The sequence below is a fragment of the Cherax quadricarinatus genome, chromosome 77 (genome assembly GCF_038502225.1).
Source record: "Cherax quadricarinatus isolate ZL_2023a chromosome 77, ASM3850222v1, whole genome shotgun sequence".
Classification (NCBI taxonomy): domain Eukaryota; kingdom Metazoa; phylum Arthropoda; class Malacostraca; order Decapoda; family Parastacidae; genus Cherax; species Cherax quadricarinatus.
The window spans coordinates 19170696-19195426 of NC_091368.1; positions in this window are offsets into that span (position 1 = coordinate 19170696).

A 24731-nucleotide genomic window follows, 5' to 3' on the forward strand; every position below is an offset into this window, starting at 1 on the left:
AAAAGAAAAGCTAACATCTGCTCCAATTTTGAAATTCCCAGATTTTTCTAAGCCCTTCTATCTGACAACTGATGCTAGTTCAATTGGCATAGGTGCCGTACTAGCTCAGAAGACTGATAGCAAGTACAACGCAGTTGCATTTGCTAGCCGAGTCCTTACGAAGGCTGAACGTAATTATACAGTAACGGAGCAAGAAGCTTTAGCAATAGTATGGTCTTTAAAGCACTTCCGAGACATCATTTACCAGTACCCTGTTCATGTCTTGACAGATCATGCGCCACTGATACCTTTATTCCAGAACAAACAGCCTACTGGAAGGTTAGCCAGATGGACCTTGACTATCCAAGAGTTCAATCCCACTTTTGAACATTTACCTGGCAAGTCAAATGTAGTCGCAGATGCTTTATCGCGACACGTTAGTGTAGTTACTGCAGATCCTCCATTTACTGTCGAGGATGTCAAAACTGCACAAAGAATAGATCCCATGTGGTCTGGTGTGATTCGATTCCTTCTCCAGGAAGATCTCATTCTTACTGTAAAGCCACCAGCACCCATTAGTGACTTTGTAATGAGCCAAGAATTACTGTATCGAACAGCCGAGTTGGGTACTCCAAGCAGAAGAGTTTACCAGTTAGTAATTCCACAGTCACTAGTGAACGTAGCTCTACAGCTAGTTCATGATGCACCAGGTGTTGCACACCCTGGTATGGATCGTTCTGTGAAACAAGCCAGAATGAAATACTTTTGGCCACGTATGGCAACTGACATTTCCGAGTATGTTAAGAAATGTAGTGTCTGTATGCAGCATAAAGGAAATGTCAATGGTCCTAACCCAATCCAAGTGTACCCAACCACTAGCGAACCGTGGGAAAGAGTTGCCCTTGATTTGTTAACCAATTTTAAATGTTCCCTCCAAGGCAACAAACATCTGTGTGTTATGGTAGACCATTTCACCAGATATTGTGAGTTAGTTCCTATTGCAGATAAGACTGCAGAGACAGTAGCTAGAGCGTTTAAAGAACGCATTATCTGCAGGCATACCACCCCAAAGTCCTTAGTAACAGATAATGGAGGTGAATTCTGTAATGAGATTCTTGAAAATTTGTGTACTTTATACAAGATCTCTAAATCCACCATTGTTCCTCATCATCCTGCCAGCAATGGGTTAGCCGAAAGAACAAATAAGAAAGTACTTGATGTTCTGAGAGCCACTATCAACCCCAATAGTGAAACTTGGGATGAAGTTATACCAGATGTCCAGTGTGCCATAAATTCTGCTTACAATGCTTCCATAGGTGATACTCCACATTATGCATTGTATGGTGTAGACAAGCGTTTACCCTATGAGTTGTTATATTCTACTCCGAAACCTAATTACAACCCTGATGATTTCGTAGCAACTCGTACCAGCTTAGCTCAAAGTGTTTTTAGAAGAATCCGTGAAACACTTCATAAATCAACAGCAGAATTTACAAGAGTCGCAAACACTCGAGCAAAGCCATCTAAAATCAAAGTAGGTTCGAGAGTTATGCTGATTAACTTTAACAAAACGTCTGCAATGCCAAAGCTTGATCAAAAGTTTGTCGGACCTTATCGAGTTGTAGAACATATCACTGGAAATAAGTATAAGGTTAGAGAAATTAGTACTGGCAAATACAAAGAATCGCATTTAGATCATATGAAATTAGTATGCGATGTTGAGGATATTGCTACCCAGACTAATGTGACAGATTCTGACAATCCTCCTGATCCTGTACTCTCTACCTCAGATACTCAGTCAGATACTCAACCTGAATGTCGTTACTCCTTGCGTACTCGACAAGTAATGAGAAACCCGCAAGTATCTTTTGTAGATATTCCTTCAGATCTCTCTCAGTCAAGGCATGTGTTAGCCATTGCAGAGGAATTCGATCCTCCCAGAGATGATAACCATTCTGCATATGTAAACCTAACCCTCGCAGAATTGGGTTTAAATGTACATAGTCTGTATAATTAGATGTCCGAGATGAATGAAATTGTCAACTGTGTGTTTATTATTAGCTGATCAGTTTGTCAGAAATTTTCGTGTTCACGTTCCCTCCGTATTCTGAGAATTAACAGTCTAGATTTGAGTGCACCGAATCTGCCTTTCTGTTAAACACTTCTTTGTATATATTTATTCTTCCTCAGAATCCGTAGAGTGCATGAATACAGATCGATCGATCAATTCCATCCATATTGTATAATGATTTGTTCTTATAGTTTGTAATGATTACGTTAACACCCATTACGTCAAAATCATGTTGTACCATCCATTAGTTCTAAGTTATATATGAATTTGTTATTGTATAGAATCAGCCCAGATCCGCCTGCCTGTTCAGCCTATAGTATAGTAGTGTATGTCGGGACGACATACGTAACATGACTGAGCTGTCAGCATAGTTGCTGATCCCTGTATTCCCTGTATGATATAGGATAGCATAGTAGTATCATCCATATGCTTTAGACACGAGACCCCTTGTAGGCCTGTAGCTTTGTGTGACATCACGGGATACACATGTGCAGGCTCATCCCTCTGTCCCGGTCTCACTCGGCGGCAGACCATCCAGGCATAGACAGGCAAGGCACTGGGCTCCATTCCTCATCTCAGTCTGACAATATAGCTACCATCCTACAAGTGTGTCTACTTTCAACCTGCGATATATATATATATATATATATATATGCAAAACAACCACTCTGAAAGAATAGAGAAATTCCAAGCTCTTTCGTGACTACTCACATTATCAACGAACTATGAAAGTAAAGCATCCAAGGAAGCTATATAAGTGGTCTGGCCAGCACCTCACTATCAGATCCCACAACGGTTAAACACCTGACGCGCGCCGACCCAACTTGGATAGGTCCTTTGCACAACTCACCCCTCAAACTATTCTACCCAAGAAAATTTAAAAATTATTTGTCCAGTGTATTATTAAATTCTTCCCAAATTCTATTAATTATAAATGGATCTAATTTATATAAACCAAAGGAAATATTCATATTATTGTCAAAACTGATTTTTATGAAACGAGATTCAATTATATTCCTGTCGACCATGGACTTGCTTGATACTACTTTCTCAACTTTTTGAAAATCAATTGGATGGTTAAAACCTCTTACATGAATAAATAGAGCATTGGAATCTTGTCCAGTTCTATTGCTATATTTATGTTGTTTTAATCTTAGTTCGAGATTTTTACCAGTTTGACCGTAATAAACTTTATCGCAAATTTTACAAGGAATCTTATAGACACATCCATCATCATTTTGGGGGGAATTCTTTATCAAAAGTTTTTTTACTGTATCAAGATTTTGGAATACAACTTTAATATTAAAAGTCTTAAGAAGAGAAGGAATATCAACCAAGTTTTCATGGTAAGGGAGAACCAACATATTTTTAGTTGAATAAAGCTGGTTGTCCCTTTTTGGATTGTAAAAAGTATTTCTAGCAACTTTAAAAGATTTATCAATTACATTTCTTGGGTATTTTAAATCATTACCTATTTCATAAATTTTGGATATTTCCTCATCTATGAACTCAGGACTACAAATTCGTAAAGCTCTCAGAAACATTGATGAGAAAACAGACAGTTTGACTCTATCTTGATGCGAGGAATAATAGTGGACATAGGAACAGTTATTTGTAGGTTTTCTGTAAATTTTAAATTTGAATTCATTATTACCCTTAATAATTAAAACATCTAGAAAAGGCAATGAGTTATTTTCTTCAAGCTCAACAGTAAAGTTTATAGAATGGGCTAAGCTATTTAATTTTCCTAGGAAATGGTGTATATCTACATTTTTGGGCATAAGACACAAAATATCATCAACATATCTGAACCATTTAGCTCTATTAGGGAGGATTGTGTTAAGTAACTTTTGATAAAGAATTCCCCCCAAAATGCTGATGGATGTGTCTATAAGATTCCTTGTAAAATTTGCGATAAAGTTTATTACGGTCAAACTGGTAAAAATCTCGAACTAAGATTAAAACAACATAAATATAGCATTAGAACTGGACAAGATTCCAATCCTCTATTTATTCATGTAAGAGATTTTAACCATCCAATTGATTTTCAAAAAGTTGAGAAAGTAGTATCAAGCAAGTCCATGGTCGACAGGAATATAATTGAATCTTGTTTCATAAAAAGCAGTTTTGACAATAATATGAATATTTCCTTTGGTTTATATAAATTAGATCCATTTATAATTAATAGAATTTGGGAAGAATTTAATAATACACTGGACAAATAATTTTTAAATTTTCTTGGGTAGAATAGTTTGTGGGGTGAGTTGTGCAAAGGACCTATCCAAGTTGGGTCGGCGCGCGTCAGGTGGGATCTGATAGTGAGGTGCTGGCCAGACCCCTTATATAGCTTCCTTGGATGCTTTACTTTCATAGTTCCTTGATAATGTGAGTAGTCACGAAAACGCTTGGAATTTCTCTATTTTTTCAGAGTGGTTGTTTTGCATATTCCGAAATCACCTGTATATATATGTATATATATATGTATATATATATATATATATATGTATATATATACATATATATGTATATATACATATATATATATATATATATATAGAGAGAGAGAGAGAGAGAGAGAGAGAGAGAGAGAGAGAGATATTCGTGCATAATAGGTAAAACTGGTCAATTAGCAGGAACTCGTTTAAAATTAAGTCTTCTCTAAAATTTTCTCTTATACGTTGAAAGATATTTTTCTTCATTTATGTTTATGAAAAAATGATTATCTTGTACCAAATGAACCTTAGAAAACTTACCTAACCTTATTATAAAAAGCACAATTGAATTTATCCTAATCCAACTAAATATATTTTAGATAAGTTGAAAATTATTTAAAAATAAACAAACAAACACAATGAAACATATTTTTTTTCGTTACGTTCAGAATGATTTTTTGCGAAATTATTGCAAACACAAATTTTCGCTTGTATTATTCGGCAAGAACAAAGCAAGAATAAGGAAGCTGCCATATATTTCATCGTTCAGGACGGGATTCCCTGTCATATTTTGTCACCCTGGATGTGTTTCCTTGTCATATTTCGTCGCCCTGGACAGGTTTCCATGTCATATTTCGTCGCCCTGGACACTTCAGTATCATATTTCATCGCCCTAGACGGGTTTTCCTGTCATATTTCAACGCCCTGGAGGCTTTCCGTGCCATATTCCATCGCCTTTGACAGATTTCCCTGTCATATTTCGTCTCCCTTGACGAGTTTCCATGTCATATTTCATCTCCCTGGACGTGTTTCCCTGTCATTTGTCGTCTCCCTAGACAGGTTTCACTGTCATATTTCGTCTCCCTGGACAGGTTTTCCTCTAACATATCGTCTCCCTGGATGGGTGTTTCTTTCATATATTGTCACCCTGGATAGGTATCACTGTCATATTTTATCGCCATGGACGGGCTTCACTGTCATATTTCATCGCCCTGGACGGGTTTCTCTGTTAAATTTCACCGTCCTGGATAAGTTTCTCTGTCATATTCAACCACCCTGCCTGAGTTTCTCTGTAATATTTTACCGTTTAGTCATATTCCACCTCACTGGACCAGTTTCACTCTAAAATTTCATTGCCCTGGGCAGGTTTCCCTGTCATATTTCATCGTCATAGACAGGTTTCTAAGTCATATTCCAACACAATGGACGGATTTCTCTGTCACATGTCGCACCGGACAAGTTTCCCTGTCACATTTCATCTCCTTTGACAGGTTTCCCTGTCAAATTTCGACGCCCTGGAAGGGCTCTCCTGTCATATTTAGAAGCCTTTGACTGGTTTCTCTATCATATATCGTCACCCTGGACAGTTTACCCTCTCATATTTCGTCTATTTGGGCGGGATTCCCTCTCATATTTCACCACCCTGGACAAGTTTCCCTGTCATATTTCGTCGCCATGGACGGGTTTCCTTGTCATACTCCATACCCCTGGACGGGTTTCCCTATCATGTTTCAACGCCCTGGACAAGTTTCACTGTCAAATTTCATTGCTCTGGACAGGTTTCTTTATCTTATTTCGTAGCTCAGGACGGGTTTACTTTTCATATTTCGTCTCCCAGGACAGATTTTCCTGTCATATTTCGTCTCCCAGGACAGATTCCCTGTTATATTTGATCTCTTTGGATAGGTTTCCGTATCAAATTTTGAAGCCCTGGAAAAGTTTCCCTGCCATATTTCATGACCGTGGACGGGTTTCCCTGTCATATTTCATTGTTCTGGACGGGTTTTCTTCACATATTTCATTGTTCTGGACGGGTTTACCTGTCACATATCGTCGCCTGGACAGGTTAGAGGGGTTTCACTGTTCATTTCGTCGTCATCGACGGGTTTCCCTGTCATATTTCGTCGCTCTGGATGAGTTTCCCTGTCATATTTCATCTTTATGGACGGATTTCCCAATCATATTTCGACGTTCTAGACATGTTTCCCTTTCATAATTCATCGCCCTGGACAGATTTCTCTGTCATATTCCATCTCCCTGGACAGATGTCCCTGTCATAGTTAGTCGCCAAGGACAGGTTTCCCTCTCATATTCCATCGCCCTAGACGGGCTTTCCTCCCATATTCCGTTGCCCTAGACAGGTTTCCTTGCCATATTCCATCGCCCTTGACAGGTTTCCATGTCATATCTCGTCTCCCTGGACGGATTTACCTGTTATATTACATCACCCTGGACAGGTTTTCCTGTCATAATTCGTCGCCCATGACAGGTTTCCCTGTCATATTTTACCTCCCTGGTCAGGTTTTTCTTTCATGCTCCATCGCCCTGGACAGGTTTCACTCTCATGTTTGATCGCCCTGGACGGGTTTCAGTGTATACATTGTCGATCTGGTAAGGTTTCTTTGTCATATTCAGTCCCTTACAAGGATTTCCCTGCGGTATTCCATCGAATTAAACAGTTTTCCCTGTCATTTTTTCATCGTCCTAGAATGGGTTTCCCTGTCACATTTCGTCTCCCTGGGAAGGTTTCACTGTCATATTTCGTCGTCCTGGACAGGTTTCAGTGTTATATATTGTTGATCTCGACAGATTTCTTTGTCATATTCAGTCTCCATGAAGAGTTTCCTTGTGATATTCCATCGCATTTCACAGTTTTCCCTCTCATGTTTCATCGTCCTGGCTTCAATGTCGTATTTCATCGCCCTACACAAATAACCCGCACATAGAAGAGAGGAGCATACGACGACGTTTCGGTCCGACTTGGACCATTTACAAAGTCACACTAACGAAAAGGAGAGCAAGTTGGGTATATATAGGCAGGAGGTGGTAGTAGTAGTGATAGTGGTAGTAGTGGAGGTGGATGGAAGTAGTAGTGGGGAGGTAGTAAGAGGAGGAGGAGCCAGTCAAATTCTAAGAAAGAGGAGCACTGCAAGGGAGCTGGTGCCTACAGAGTGTAAGAGCAATAACACGGAGGGGGGAAAATAAATAAATAAATAAATAAAGAAGGAACGAATACACAGGGCAAAAGAAAGACAACCCAAAGGAGAAAAAGGAAAAAGGAAAGGGGAAGAGGAAGAAGAAGAAAAAAAAGGAGGAATCGGGTTTGGTCACGAGTGTTCTAAAGTTTGGAGCATTTTACAATGTAGTGGGAGAGGAAGGCATCTACAGAGACGAAGCCAGGACTAAGATTTATACAAGGAAAGTTGTGTATTAGGGAGGATTCAACCAGACGACGACTGTTAAAGTTGGAAGTAGGGAAGACAGTTTTAGCAGAAGACCACATGTCGTCTCACTGCACGGGTTTCCCTGTAATATTTCGTCGCCCTGGACGGGTTTTCCTCTCATATTTAATCCATTTGGACGGATTTATCTGTCATATTTCAACGCCAAGAACAGGTTACCCTGTAATATTCAGTCGGTCTTGACATGTTTCCCTGTCATATTTCGTAGCCCTGGGCGGATTTCCCTGTCATATTCCATCGCAATAGACGGGTTTCTCTTTCATATTTTTGTCGCCCTGGATGAATTTCCCTGTCATATTTCGACGCCCTGGACACGTTTCCTTTTAATTTTTCATGGCCCTAGACAGGTTTTACTGTCTTATTTCGACCACCTAGACAGATTTCCCTGTCATATATTGTCTCCTTTTATGGGTTTCCTTCTCATATTCCATAACACTAAAGAGCCGTCACTGTCTTATTTCTTCGCCCTAGACGGTTATCCCTGTCATATGTCCTAGCCCTGGAAGAGTATCCCTGTCATATTTCACCACCATGGACGTTTTTGTCTGTCAAATTTCATCGTCATAGACGAGTTTGCCTGTCTTATTTCATCACTCTGGACAGGTTTCACTATATCGACGCCATTGACAGATATCACTGTCATATTTTTTCGCCCTGGATGAATTTCACAGTCATATTTCTTCGCAGTGGACAGGTTTCCCTGTCATATTTCCTATCCCTGGACTGGTCTATCTGTCATATATTGTCGCACAGGACGGGTTTCACTCTCATATTTCAACGCCCTATACAGGATTCCCTGTCATATTTCGTCGCTCTGGACGGATTTGACTCCCTTGACGGGTTTAACACTCATATATAGTGGCCTTGGAAATGTTTCACGGTCATCTTTAATAGTCCTAGACAGGTTTCCTGCCATATTTCGCCGCTTTGGACGAGATTCCCTATAAATTATCGACGACCTGGACAGGTTTCCCTGCCATATTTCATCGTCACGGTCGGATTTCCCGGTCACATTTCGTCGCCTGGACAGCTTTCTTTGTCATATTTCGCCTCCCTGAAAGGGTTTCCCAGTCAAATCACGACGCTCTGGACAGGTTTCCCTGTCATATTTCAGTGTCATATTTCATCGCCCTGGACGGGTTTACTTGTCATAGTCCTTCGCCCTGGACAGGTTTCCCTGTCAAATCTCGACGCTCTGGACAGTTTTCCCTGTCATATTTCATCACCCAGGATAGGTTTTCCTGTCATATTTCATCGGCCTGAATTACTTTCTCTTTCATATTTAGTCTCCCTAAGTGGGTTTCACAGTAATATTTCGTTCCCCTGTCATATTGCACAGTCCTGGACTGGTTTCCCTGTCAAATTTCCACACCCTAGACGGATGTTCCTATCATATTTCGTCGCCTGGATAACTTTTCTTGCCATATTTCGCCATCCTGGACGGGTTTCCTCTCTCATATTTCTTCTCCCTGGACGGGTTTCCGTGTCATATTTCTTCGCCCTGGACGGGTTTCCGTGTCATATTTCTTCGCCCTGGACGGGTTTCCGTGTCATATTTCTTCGCCCTGGACGGGTTTCCGTGTCATATTTCATCTCCATGGACGGGTTTCACTCTTATATTCCATTGCCATGGATACCTTTCTCCTCTCATAATGAGTCGCCCTGGACGGGTTTGCTTATCAAATTTTGACTCCAGGGACGGGTTTCCTGCCGTAATCCATCGCTCTGGAGTGGCTTCCCTTACATATGTCCACGCCCTGGGTATGTTTCCTGTCAAATTTCATCGCCATAGATGGGTTTGCCTTTCATATTTCATCACTCTGGACACGTTTCACTGTCATATTCCAGCACCCTGGATGGATTTCCCTGTCTTATTCCATCACCCTGGACGGGTTTCCCTGTCATATTTTACCACTCTGGACAGGTTTCCCTGTCAAATTCCATCACCATGGACAGGTTTCTCTGTCATATTTCTTCGCCCTCGACAGGTTTCCCAGTCATTTTCCTTTCCACTAGACAGGTTTCACTGTCATATTTCATCGCCCTGGAGAGTTTTCACTGTCATTTTTCGTCGCCCTGAAAAGGTTTCCCTGACATGGAAATGTAAACCATAGCTTCTTTTGCTGACGATGCCAGAATTTGCAAGACAGTGTCAGCCATTGAGGACACTGTAAACCTTCAAGCTAACATTAACCAAATATTCATATTGGCCAAAGAAAACAAACCATACCCCCGGCCGGGATTGAACCCGCGGTCATAGAGTCTCAAAACTCCAGCCCGTCGCGCTAGCCACTAGACCAGCTAGCCACAATAAGATTCATCCAACTTCCATTTGTGGTCACAGAGGTGCCTGTGCTAACTTTCCTATGGTGTAGAAATATACCTAGTTGGATGAATCTTATTGTGGCTAGCTGGTCTAGTGGCTAACGCGACGGTCTGGAGTTTTGAGACTCTATGACCGCGGGTTCAATCCCGGCCAGGGGTATGGTTTATTTGCAATCGTGTCATTACGATTTCTTAAGTCAAAGAAAACAATATGACGCTTAATTATAAAAAAATTCAGTTACTCCGTTATAAGGAAATAAAACTGGATCGATGTATAAAACAAATTCTAAACACACAATAAAGCGAAAAACTAATGTGAAGGACACGGGAGTGATAATGTCAGAGTATCCCATAAATTACCTGGTTTTTCATTGTTGTCTTTCTTCTGTTGTAGATGCCAGGTAATCTTGTCTCAGCCTTTGTTTTTCCTATGTCATTTTAAATACAGTTAAACATAGTAACATCAACAGTTATGGTAAATGTTTAAAAGTATTCTGAAGACACTGACAGTGAGAGAAGTAAAGGCGTGGTGAAGAGACAAGAAAGACGCACTTGTGAACAAGACACAAAACACATTGCTGAGAATTATCCTATGAAGGGTAAAATGCAGTTCGAAATAATAATGGAACAATTACACAAATCTCTCTGTCTACTTTAGTTACCATCTACTTAAAGGTTACCAAAGTTTTCAACTAGAGGAACAATTTACTTAGCTGGTTCATTGAAACTAAAGTAATGAAGATGTTTAAAAATAGGTTATAGAGATATATAAGTGAGTAGGGTTGAAGATGAGTAGGACCTGCCTAGCCTGGGTTATTAGCGATGACCATGTCATCAAATATTTCAGAAACTTCAGCAGTAAAGGGAAATAAGGAAACATAACATGTTTCAACATGTTAAATCATGCTGTAACATGAGTAACAATGCAGCAAAGGAAAATAAGCATATATAACATGTCACAACATGTTACATGTATTAAAGTGGGACGAATTACCAACAATATCTTAAGTAAAAGGACACAAGTGCAACTAATGTGACATTATACTGCGGCAACGTTTTGGTCTCCAGGAACTTTGTCAAGCTGTTACAAAGATGAGGTGTAAAGCATTATATAATTGTTGTAGGTAGCAGTAGTACTTGTGGTAGTAGTAGTAGTTCTTGAAGTTGTGGTAGTAATAGTTGTAGTACTTGTGGAAGTAGTTGTAGTTCTTGTGGAAGTAGTTGTAGTACTTGTGGTAGTAGTAGTTGTAGTGCTTGTGGCAGTAGTAGTTGTAGTACTTGTGGTAGTAGTTGTAGTACCTGTGGTAGTAGTAGTTGTAGTGCTTGTGGCAGTAGTAGTTGTAGTACTTGCGGCAGTAGTAGTTGTAGTACTTGTGGTAGTAGTAGTTGTAGTGCTTGTGGCAGTAGTAGTTGTAGTACTTGTGGCAGTAGTAGTTGTAGTACTTGTGGTAGTAGTAGTTGTAGTGCTTGTGGCAGTAGTAGTTGTAGTACTTGTGGTAGTAGTAATTGTAGTGCTTGTGGCAGTAGTAGTTGCAGTACTTGTGGTAGTAGTAGTTGTAGTGCTTGTGGCAGAAGTAGTTGTAGTACTTGTGGTAGTAGTAGTTGTAGTACTTGTGGCAGTAGTAGTTGTAGTGCTTGTGGCAGTAGTAGTTCTAGTACTTGTGGTAGTAGTAGTTGTAGTACTTGTGGTAGTAGTAGTTGTAGTGCTTGTGGCAGTAGTAGTTGTAGTACTTGTGGTAGTAGTAGTTGTAGTACTTGTGGCAGTAGTTGTAGTTCTTGTGGTAGTAGTTGTAATACTTGTGATAGTAGTAGTTGTAGTACTTGTGGCAGTAGTAGTTGTAGTGCTTGTGGCAGTAGTAGTTGTAGTACTTGTGGTAGTAGTAGTTGTAGTACTTGTGGTAGTAGTAGGTGTAGTGCTTGTAGCAGTAGTAGTTGTAGTACTTGTGGCAGTAGTAGTTGTAGTACTTGTGGTAGTAGTAGTTGTAGTGATTGTGGCAGTAGTAGTTGTTCTACTTGTGGCAGTAGTAGTTGTAGTACTTGTGGTAGTAGTAGTTGTAGTGCTTGTGGCAGTAGTAGTTGTAGTACATGTGGTAGTAGTAGTTATAGTGCTTGTGGCAGTAGTAGTTGTAGTACTTGTGGTAGTAGTAGTAGTAGTTGTAGTACTTGTGGCAGTAGTAGTTGTAGTACTTGTGGTAGTAGTAGTTGTAGTACTTGTGGCAGTAGTAGAAGTTGTAGTACTTGTTGCAGTAGTAGTTGTAGTACTTGTGGTAGTAGTAGTTGTAGTACTTGTGGTAGTAGTAGTTGTAGTACTTGTGGTAGTAGTAGTTGTAGTACTTGTGGCAGTAGTAGTAGTTGTAGTACTTGTGGTAGTAGTAGTTGTAATACTTGTGGTAGTAGTAATAGTTGTAGTACTTGTGGCAGTAGTACTTGCAGTAATTGTTGTAGTAGTAGTTGTAGTGATTGTGGCAGTAGTAGTTGTTCTACTTGTGGCAGTAGTAGTTGTAGTACTTGTGGTAGTAGTAGTTGTAGTGCTTGTGGCAGTAGTAGTTGTAGTACATGTGGTAGTAGTAGTTATAGTGCTTGTGGCAGTAGTAGTTGTAGTACTTGTGGTAGTAGTAGTAGTAGTTGTAGTACTTGTGGCAGTAGTAGTTGTAGTACTTGTGGTAGTAGTAGTTGTAGTACTTGTGGCAGTAGTAGAAGTTGTAGTACTTGTTGCAGTAGTAGTTGTAGTACTTGTGGTAGTAGTAGTTGTAGTACTTGTGGTAGTAGTAGTTGTAGCACTTGTGGTAGTAGTAGTTGTAGTACTTGTGGCAGTAGTAGTAGTTGTAGTACTTGTGGTAGTAGTAGTTGTAATACTTGTGGTAGTAGTAATAGTTGTAGTACTTGTGGCAGTAGTACTTGCAGTAATTGTGGTAGTAGTAGTTGTAGTACTTGTGGTAGTAGTAGTAGTTGTAGTACTGTGGCAGTAGTAGTTGTAGTACTTGAGGTAGTAGTAGTAGTTGTAGTACTATGGCAGTAGTAGTTGTAGTACTTATGGTAGTAGTAGTAGTTGTAGTACTTGTGGCAGTAGTAGTAGTTGTAGTACTTGTGGTAGTAGTAGTTGCAGTACTTGTGGTAGTAGTAGTTGTAGTACTTGTGGTAGTAGTAGTAGTTGTAGTACTGTGGCAGTAGTAGTTGTAGTACCTGTGGTAGTAGTAGTACTTGTAGTACTTGTGGCAGTAGTAGTTGTAGTACTTGTGGCAGTAGTAGTTGTAGTACTTGTGGCAGTAGTAGTTGTAGTACTTGTGGTAGTAGTTGTAGCACTTATGGTAGTAGTTGTAGTACTTGTGGCAGTAGTAGTTGTAGTACTTGTGGCAGTAGTAGTTGTAGTAACTGTGGCAATAGTAGTTGTAGTACTTGTGGTAGTAGTTGTAGCACTTATGGTAGTAGTTGTAGTACTTGTGGCAGTAGTAGTTGTAGTACTTGTGGCAGTAGTAGTTGTAGTAACTGTGGCAATAGTAGTTGTAGTACTTGTGGTAGTAGTTGTAGCACTTATGGTAGTAGTTGTAGTACTTGTGGCAGTAGTAGTTGTAGTACTTGTGGTAGTAGTAGTTGTAGTACTTGTGGCAGTAGTAGTTGTAGTATTTGTGGCAGTAGTAGTTGTAGTACTTGTGGTAGTAGTTGTAGCACTTATGGTAGTAGTTGTAGTACTTGTGGCAGTAGAAGTTGTAGTACTTGTGGCAGTAGTAGTTGTAGTACTTGTGGCAGTAGTAGTTGTAGTACTTGTGGCAGTAGTAGTTGCAGTATTTGTGGCAGTAGTAGTTGTAGTATTTGTGGCAGTAGTAGTTGTAGTACTTGTGGCAGTAGTAGTTGTAGTACTTGTGGCAGTAGTAGTTGTAGTATTTGTGGCAGTAGTAGTTGTAGTACTTGTGGCAGTAGTAGTTGTAGTACTTGTGGCAGTAGTAGTTGTAGTACTTGTGGCAGTAGTAGTTGTAGTACTTGTGGCAGTAGTAGTTGTAGTACTTGTGGCAGTAGTAGTTGTAGCATTTGTGGCAGTAGTAGTTGTAGTACTTGTGGCAGTAGTAGTTGTAGTACTTGTGGCAGTAGTAGTTGTAGTACTTGTGGCAGTAGTAGTTGTAGTATTTGTGGCAGTAGTAGTTGTAGTACTTGTGGCAGTAGTAGTAGTTGTAGTACTTGTGGTAGTAGTAGTTGTAGTACTTGTGGTAGTAGTAGTTGTAGTACTTGTGGTAGTAGTAGTAGTTGTAGTACTGTGGCAGTAGTAGTTGTAGTACTTGTGGTAGTAGTAGTAGTTGTAGTACTTGTGGCAGTAGTAGTTGTAGTACTTGTGGCAGTAGTAGTTGTAGTACTTGTGGCAGTAGTAGTTGTAGTAACTGTGGCAATAGTAGTTGTAGTACTTGTGGTAGTAGTTGTAGTACTTGTAGCAGTAGTAGTCGTAGTACTTGTAGCAGTAGTAGTTGTAGTACTTGTAGCAGTAGTAGTTGTAGTACTTGTGGCAGTAGTAGTTGTAGAATTTGTGGCAGTAGTAGTTGTAGTACTTGTGGCAGTAGTAGTTGTAGTACTTGTAGCAATAGTAGTTGTAGTACTTGTAGCAGTAGTAGTTGTAGTACTTGTAGCAGTAGCAGCTATGTGATGGCGGGATTATTACTTTTAATATAATTCTGCTTATATTTCAGAGATGACAAAGCTGCCCAGCTGGTCCAGTGGCTTACACGCTGTCCTGGAGTTTTGCGTCTCACTTGCCGCGAGTTCAAGTCCCACTCGTACTGTGGTTTGCTTGCAATCGTGTCATTACGAGGATGAGAAAGATACCTCATAGGTTAGTCCGTATTAGTGCAAATTTAATATTTTCCTGAAATTGTTATGAATAAACTTTGAATCATGGGAATGAGATCAAATAATAAGAATGATTTTTCTGATCCACTAAAGACTTTCGGTGTTGTGGAAATTATTAAAATAAATTTTAACCTTCACTTTAAACTGTGTAAACTAAATTTGCCAATTTTATGAAAACTGTGTTTCTTGTATTAACTAGAGAATGTTGCTTCTGTGTCTTAAATGGAAGTTTTATTTGCATTGATTTTGGTCTGTGTAAGTGCCGATTTGTTATTTTCTTAAATTATTTATCAAACTGTTCTTTTCTTAAATAAAGTTCCAATATTTTTCTTAAATGATTGTAAAAAAAATGAAAACAAGATAAATGGTAAATGAAAACTGAAAAAAAAAATAGTTTCTACATTATTATTATTATTATAATCAAGGGGGAAGCGCTAAACCCGGAGGATTATACAGCGCCTGGGGGGGGGGGATGTGGAAGGCATTCAGGCTTAATTCGGGGAACTGGAGCACAGATCCAATTCCCTAAATCAAGAGCCCCTCACCAACATCAAGGAACCTTCCTTGAGGGGAATAGTTTCTACAGCATTTTTCTCCCGAGACGATGATTGTGATTCCCGTAACTTGACCCATTTTCAGTACACTCAGCAGAATGTTTCTTCTCATTTCCCCAAATTTTCGATTATAACTAGAGAATGACTTATTCGATTGGCTTCAAATTTTTAAGGTTGGTGTAATACATTTAGAGAAACTTTCATGAGAGTATTTGCATGTGTGGGAGACCAATGGACAAAAGTATCTAACCTTATCCTAGATTTGTTACCGTGTAATGATAACTGGAGAATGCCTCGTCTGATCGGCTTCAAACTTTCAAGGTTAGTTTGTCTTACTGCAAGAGAGAAGTTTTGTTGCCTCTAATTGTCTAATTTTAACAAAAATTTTGGAATGTCATTCTGTTCTAGACCTCTAACAAACTAAGCAAACTTAAAAATAATATAAGTCAACACTACGTCAGTTTTAAAATACTTTACTTCAGCCATTTAGAAGATATTTTTTTCTCCAATAAAAAAAAATACAGCGATTAAATATTTTTCTTGCATTTGAAATATTTAATATTTTTTTTTTTCATTAATGTGATAAGTGAGCGTTCACCCGAGAATAACTTGTGTGACCTTCATTAATATTTATTTATGAAGTTACATTATATAAACACTACAACAATCACCTGGGGAGAGCAAAGACTTTTTTTTTAAAACATCACTGAATTATTTTCAGTTATTTTTGAATGACCTCTAAGTAACAGGAGAGGAGGGAACAACAGAACATTGATGGTGCCATGAATGAATCAAAGTAACTGGAATGGAGGGAACAATTTACCATTGGGAGAACAATGGGTTCTGCATGGTACCCTGCATTGTTCCTGGTAAGAGGAACGAAAGGAACAATGGCGCCATCTCTAGATCATGGTACGGAGAAAGGAGTGTACGATGTTCCAAGCACAGTACAATGAATGGAGGGAACAATGGTGCTATGCATCTGAGTAGTACCAATCATGGATCATATTAATAGAAATAAAGGGAACAATTGATCATGCAGGATATGATTCATGGATCAAAGAGAAAAAGATGGAACAATGAACAATGCATGGTAGTGTACATTGATCACAACAAGAAAAACAATGAATTGTACCATACATAGATCCTAACAGGAAAAAAATGCATTGTACCATACATAGATCATAACAGGAAAAGAATGCATTGTACCACACATAGATCCTAACAGGAAAAAAATGCATTGTACCATACATAGATCCTAACAGGAAAAAAATGCATTGTACCATACATAGATCATAACAGGAAAAAAGGAAAAATGAACATTGCATAGTATAATACATAAATATTAATAATGCTCTCCAGTTACGGCTTGACAAAGGCGTAACTGGAGAGCGAAACTGGAGAGCGAAACTGGAGAGCGAAACATTGCCACAATATTACATTAATTCCATCTGTCTCTTTTTACCTAACATTTTGTCGATTTTTCTACCATTATTACTATCAAATTTTCCTAATTAAATTTGTCCAAAACTAATTATCTCTCAGCCTGCGCTAGATAATCAAGATCATTACATTAGGATTGACAATGTCATATAATTCATCAGATTGACCTATATTAACCCATAAAGGATTTACAAGAGAATCAAATTAGTTGATAACCTCAATTTTTTATTTTTGTTTTTGTGAATAACAGCCAAAATGAAGCGGAAATAAAACTAGTCATTCTTTCATTCTTTACTAATTGTGGGTCACTGAATATACTGATGCCGGTTGTTGTTACTCTTGATGTGGGAAGGGAGGTTGTTGTTACTCTTGATGTGGGAAGGGAGGTTGTTGTTACTCTTGATGTGGGAAGGGAGGTTGTTGTTACTCTTGATGTGGGAAGGGAGGTTGTTGTTACTCTTGATGTGGGAAGGAAGGTTGTTGTTACTCTTGATGTGGGAAGGGAGGTTGTTGTTACTCTTGATGTGGGAAGGAAGGTTGTTGTTACTCTTGATGTGGGAAGGAAGGTTGTTGTTACTCTTGATGTGGGAAGGGAGGTTGCTGTTACACTTGATGTGGGAAGGGAGGTTGTTGTTACTCTTGATGTGGGAAGGAAGGTTGTTGTTACTCTTGATGTGGGAAGGGAGGTTGTTGTTACTCTTGATGTGGGAAGGAAGGTTGTTGTTACTCTTGATGTGGGAAGGGACGTTGTTGTTACTCTTGATGTGGGAAGGGAGGTTGTTGTTACTCTTGATGTGGGAAGGAAGGTTGCTGTTACTCTTGATGTGGGAAGGGAGGTTGTTGTTACTCTTGATGTGGGAAGGAAGGTTGCTGTTACTCTTGATGTGGGAAGGAAGGTTGCTGCTACTTTTGATGTGGGAAGGAAGGTTGCTGTTACTCTTGATGTGGGAAGGAAGGTTGCTGCTACTTTTGATGTGGGAAGGAAGGTTGCTGTTTCACTTGATGTGGGAAGGAAGATTGCTGTTACTCTTGATGTGGAAAGGAAGGTTGTTGTTACTCTTTATGTGGGAAGGGAGGTTGCTGTTACTGTTGATGTGGGAAGGAAGGTTGCTGTTACTTTTGATGTGGGAATTAAGGTTGTTGTTACTCTGGATGTGGGAAGGAAGGTTGTTGTTACTCTTGATGTGGGAGGGAAGGTTGCTGTTACTCTTGATGTGGGAAGGAAGGTTGCTGTTACTCTTGATGTGGGAAGGAAGGTTGCTGTTACTCTTGATGTGGGAAGGAAGGTTGTTGTTACTCTTGATGTGGGAAGGAAGGTTGCTGCTACTTTTGATGTGGGAAGGAAGGTTGCTGCTACTTTTGATGTGGGAAGGAAGGTTGCTGTTACTCTTGATGTGGGAAGGAAGGTTGCTGCTACTTTTGATGTTGGAAGGAAGGTTGTTGTTACTCTTGATGTGGTAACGAAGGTTGCTGTTACTCTTGTTGTTGGAAGGAAGGTTGCTGTTACTCTTGATGTGGGAAGGAAGGTTGCTGTTACACTTGATGTGGGAAGGAAGGTTGCTGTTACTCTTGATGTGGGAAGGAAGGTTGCTGTTACTCTTGTTGTGGGAAGGAAGGTTGCTGTTACTCTTGATGTGGGAAGGAAGGTTGCTGTTACGTTTGATGTGGGAAGGAAGGTTGCTGTTACCCTTGATGTGGGAAGGAAGGTTGCTGTTACCCTTGATGTGGGAAGGAAGGTTGCTGTTACGTTTGATGTGGGAAGGAAGGTTGCTGTTACCCTTGATGTGGGGAGGAAGGTTGCTGTTACTCTTGATGTGGGAAGGAAGGTTGCTGTTACTCTTGATGTGGGGAGGAAGGTTGCTGTTACCCTTGATGTGGGGAGGAAGGTTGCTGTTACCCTTGATGTGGGGAGGAAGGTTGCTGTTACCCTTGATGTGGTGAGGGTGGTTGCTGTTACACTTGATGTGGGAAGGAAGACGGCTGTTACCCTTGATGTGGGAAGGAAGGTTGCTCTTACAAGGAGAACCTTGGTTCTTCCCAGTAACAAGGAGAACCTTTGTTCTTCCCAGTATCAATGAGAACCTTGGTTCTTCCCAGTAACAAGGAGAACATTGGTTCTTCCCAGTAACAAGGAGAACCTTGGTTCTTCCCAGTAACAAGGATAACCTTGGTTCTTGCCAGTAACAAGGAGAACCTTGGTTCTTCCCAGTAACAACGATAACCTTGGTTCTTCCCAGTAACAATGAGAACCTCGGTTCTTCAGAGTAACAAGGAAAACCTTGGTTCTTCCCAGGAACAAGGAGAGCCTTGGTTCTTCCCAGTAACAAGGAGAACCTTGGCTCTTCCCAGTAACAAGGATAACCTTGGTTCTTTCAAGTAACAAGGCGAACCTTGGTTCTTCCCAGTAACAAGGAGAACCTTGGTTCTCCCCAGTAACAAGGATAACCTTGGTTCTTGCCAGTAACAGGGAGAACCTTGGTTCTTCCCAGTAACAACGATAACCTTGGTTCTTCCCAGTAACAATGAGAACCTCGGTTCTTCAGAGTAACAAGGAAAACCTTGGTTCTTCCCAGGAACAAGGAGAGCCTTGGTTCTTCCCAGTAACAAGGAGAACCTTGGTTCTTCCCAGTAACAAGGAGAACCTTGGTTCTTCCCAGTAACAATGAGAACCTTGGTTTTTCCCATTAACAACCAGAACCTTGGTTCTTCCCAGTAACAAGGAGAACCTTGGTTCTTCCCAGTAACAAAGAGAACTTTGGTTCTTCCCAGTAAGAAGGAGAACTTTGGTTCTTCCCAGTAACAAGGAGAACCTTGATTCTTTCCAGTAACAAGGAGAACCTTGGTTCTTCCTAGTAACAAGGAGAACCTTGGGTTCACGAAACCAAACAAATACTGAAAATCTGAGAACGGTCAGAAGACACATTTCCCTATACATAATGGTTACTAACCTGGCTGTAAGATACATAATGGTTACTAACCTGGCTGTAAGATACATAATGGTTACTAACCTGGCTGTAAGATACATAATGGTTACTAACCTGGCTGTATGATACATAATGGTTACTAACCTGGCTGTAAGATACATAATGGTTACTAACCTGGCTGTAAGATACATAATGGTTACTAACCTGGCTGTATGATACATAATGGTTACTAACCTGGCTGTAAGATACATAATGGTTACTAACCTGGCTGTAAGATACATAATGGTTACTAACCTGGCTGTAAGATACATAATGGTTACTAACCTGGCTGTAAGATACATAATGGTTACTAACCTGGCTGTAAGATACATAATGGTTACTAACCTGGCTGTAAGATACATAATGGTTACTAACCTGGCTGTAAGATACATAATGGTTACTAACCTGGCTGTAAGATACATAATGGTTACTAACCTGGCTGTAAGATACATAATGGTTACTAACTTGGCTGTAAGATACATAATGGTTACTAACCTGGCTGTAAGATACATAATGGTTACTAACCTGGCTGTAAGATACATAATGGTTACTAACCTGGCTGTAAGATACATAATGGTTACTAACCTGGCTGTAAGATACATAATGGTTACTAACCTGGCTGTAAGATACATAATGGTTACTAACCTGGCTGTAAGATACATAATGGTTACTAACCTGGCTGTAAGATACATAATGGTTACTAACCTGGCTGTATCATACATAATGGTTACTAACTTGGCTGTAAGATACATAATGGTTACTAACCTGGCTGTAAGATACATAATGGTTACTAACCTGGTTGTATGATACATAATGGTTACTAACCTGGCTGTAAGATACATAATGGTTACTAACCTGGCTGTAAGATACATAATGGTTACTAACCTGGCTGTAAGATACATAATGGTTACTAACCTGGCTGTAAGATACATAATGGTTACTAACCTGGCTGTAAGATACATAATGGTTACTAACCTGGCTGTAAGATACATAATGGTTACTAACCTGGCTGTAAGATACATAATGGTTACTAACCTGGCTGTAAGATACATAATGGTTACTAACCTGGCTGTAAGATACATAATGGTTACTAACCTGGCTGTATCATACATAATGGTTACTAACTTGGCTGTAAGATACATAATGGTTACTAACCTGGCTGTAAGATACATAATGGTTACTAACCTGGCTGTAAGATACATAATGGTTACTAACCTGGCTGTAAGATACATAATGGTTACTAACCTGGCTGTAAGATACATTAATCTTAAAATATTGAATTCATTAAGAAAGATTCAAATTGAAATTTTCATAATATATTACTCATAAAATGGGCAAACCTGCATTTACAAATTGGAAATTTACTTTCTGCTGCCATCAATGCAGCTGAAGCTTTAGGAAGTTACTGGAACCATTCCAGGATGCTGGAATGTATTCAACAACAATAGTCATAGTTAATATGTACTTGTCTATGTTTCAAGAATCTTGCCCTATTTTCCATACACAGGCGCTGAAAATTTTGAGGCTCATTGAATGAAGTATTTTTGAATTATGAACGAAAGAATAACGAAAAGTTGAAAGAAAAACATCTTTCGGTATAAATAAATATTTAAACACGATAAATATTGCATAATTCCAGCCCCGGACACCAAAGATCGCGATAGATATAATACAAATTTCGGCAGAAGCTCTAGAAGCAGTTAACTATTTGCTCAGAATTTCCATTATTACGTTGTCATCATTGATGGATGAAGCCAATCAGATGTGACAATCAGATGTGACAATCAGATGTGACAATCAGATGTGACAATCAGATGTGACAATCAGATGTGACAATCAGGTGTGACAATCAGATGTGACAATCAGATGTGACAATCAGATGTGACAATCAGATGTGACAATCAGATGTGACAATCAGATGTGACAATCAGATGTGACAATCAGATGTGACAATCAGATGTGACAATCAGGTGTGACAATCAGATGTGACAATCAGATGTGACAATCAGATGTGACAATCAGATGTGACAATCAGATGTGACAATCAGATGTGACAATCAGATGTGACAATCAGATGTGACAATCAGATGTGACAATCAGATGTGACAATCAGATGTGACAATCAGATGTGACAATCAGATGTGACAATCAGATGTGACAATCAGAAATTATCACCTAAAAACCATTATTATAATATTCTTAAATTCATCCATGGAGAAAAGTACAACACAAGACTATCAATCCAAACTTTTCTCTAAGTAATAGTGCCACTTATTTAAGATTAAAATATTCATGTAAATTAATTTTTATTTAAGCTTAGGTAACAAAACTTACAATTTTTATAATAGTCTCGAGGGAACAAAGATATTATTGTGTACACAAATATATATTATGGAGAATAAACCTGAGATAACTTAATATTATCCAACTTTGTTACTCAGGTGTGATCAGAATAAACTTTGTTACTTAGGTGTGATCAGAATAAACTTTGTTACTTAGGTGTGATCAGAATAAACTTTGTTACTTAGGTGTGAACAGAATAAACTTTGTTACTTAGGTGTGATCAGAATAAACTTTGTTACTTAGGTGTGATCAGAATAAACTTTGTTACTTAGGTGTGATCAGAATAAACTTTGTTACTCAGGTGTGATCAAATTAAACTTTGTTACTCAGGTGTGATCAGAATAAACTTTGTTACTTAGGTGTGATCAGAATAAACTTTGTTACTTAGGTGTGATCAGAATAAACTTTGTTACTTAGGTGTGATCAGAATAAACTTAGTTACTTTGTTACTTAGGTGTGATCAGAATAAACTTTGTTACTTAGGTGTGATCAGAATAAACTTTGTTACTCAGGTGTGATCAGAATAAACTTTGTTACTTAGGTGTGATCAGAATAAACTTTGTTACTTAGGTGTGATCAGAATAAACTTTGTTACTCAGTTGTGATCAGAATAAACTTTGTTACACAGTTGTGATCAGAATAAACTTTGTTACTCAGGTGTGATCAGAATAAACTTTGTTACTCAGGTGTGATCAGAATAAACTTTGTTACTCAGGTGTGATCAGAATAAACTTTGTTACTCAGGTGTGATCAGAATAAACTTTGTTACTCAGGTGTGATCAGAATAAACTTTGTTACTTAGGTGTGATCAGAATAAACTTTGTTACTCAGTTGTGATCAGAATAAACTTTGTTACTCAGTTGTGATCAGAATAAACTTTGTTACTCAGTTGTGATCAGAATAAACTTTGTTACACAGTTGTGATCAGAATAAACTTTGTTACTTAGGTGTGATCAGAATAAACTTTGTTACACAGTTGTGATCAGAATAAACTTTGTTACTCAGTTGTGATCAGAATAAACTTTGTTACTTAGGTGTGATCAGAATAAACTTTGTTACTTAGTTGTGATCAGAATAAACTTTGTTACACAGTTGTGATCAGAATAAACTTTGTTACTCAGTTGTGATAAGAATAAACTTTGTTACACAGTTGTGATCAGAATAAACTTTGTTACTCAGGTGTGATCAGAATAAACTTTGTTACTTAGGCGTGATCAGAATAAACTTTGTTACTCAGTTGTGATCAGAATAAACTTTGTTACACAGTTGTGATCAGAATAAACTTTGTTACTCAGTTGTGATCAGAATAAACTTTGTTACACAGTTGTGATCAGAATAAACTTTGTTACTCAGGTGTGATCAGAATAAACTTTGTTACTTAGGCGTGATCAGAATAAACTTTGTTACTCAGGTGTGATCAGAATAAACTTTGTTACTTAGGTGTGATCAGAATAAACTTTGTTACTCAGTTGTGATCAGAATAAACTTTGTTACTCAGGTGTGATCAGAATAAACTTTGTTACTTAGGTGTGATCAGAATAAACTTTGTTACTCAGTTGTGATCAGAATAAACTTTGTTACACAGTTGTGATCAGAATAAACTTTGTTACTTAGGTGTGATCAGAATAAACTTTGTTACTCAGTTGTGATCAGAATAAACTTTGTTACTTAGTTGTGATCAGAATAAACTTTGTTACTTAGGTGTGATCAGAATAAACTTTGTTACTTAGTTGTGATCAGAATAAACTTTGTTACTCAGGTGTGATCAGAATAAACTTTGTTACTTAGGTGTGATCAGAATAAACTTTGTTACTCAGTTGTGATCAGAATAAACTTTGTTACTCATGTGTGATCAGAATAAACTTTGTTACTTAGGTGTGATCAGAATAAACTTTGTTACTTAGTTGTGATCAGAATAAACTTTGTTACTCGGGTGTGATCAGAATAAACTTTGTTACTTAGGTGTGATCAGAATAAACTTTGTTACTCAGTTGTGATCAGAATAAACTTTGTTACTCAGGTGTGATCAGAATAAACTTTGTTACTTAGGTGTGATCAGAATAAACTTTGTTACTCAGTTGTGATCAGAATAAACTTTGTTACACAGTTGTGATCAGAATAAACTTTGTTACTTAGGTGTGATCAGAATAAACTTTGTTACTTAGTTGTGATCAGAATAAACTTTGTTACTCAGTTGTGATCAGAATAAACTTTGTTACACAGTTGTGATCAGAATAAACTTTGTTACTTAGGTGTGATCAGAATAAACTTTGTTACTCAGTTGTGATCAGAATAAACTTTGTTACTTAGTTGTGATCAGAATAAACTTTGTTACTCAGTTGTGATCAGAATAAACTTTGTTACACAGTTGTGATCAGAATAAACTTTGTTACTCAGGTGTGATCAGAATAAACTTTGTTACTTAGGTGTGATCAGAATAAACTTTGTTACTCAGTTGTGATCAGAATAAACTTTGTTACACAGTTGTGATCAAAATAAACTTTGTTACTCAGGTGTGATCAGAATAAACTTTGTTACTTAGTTGT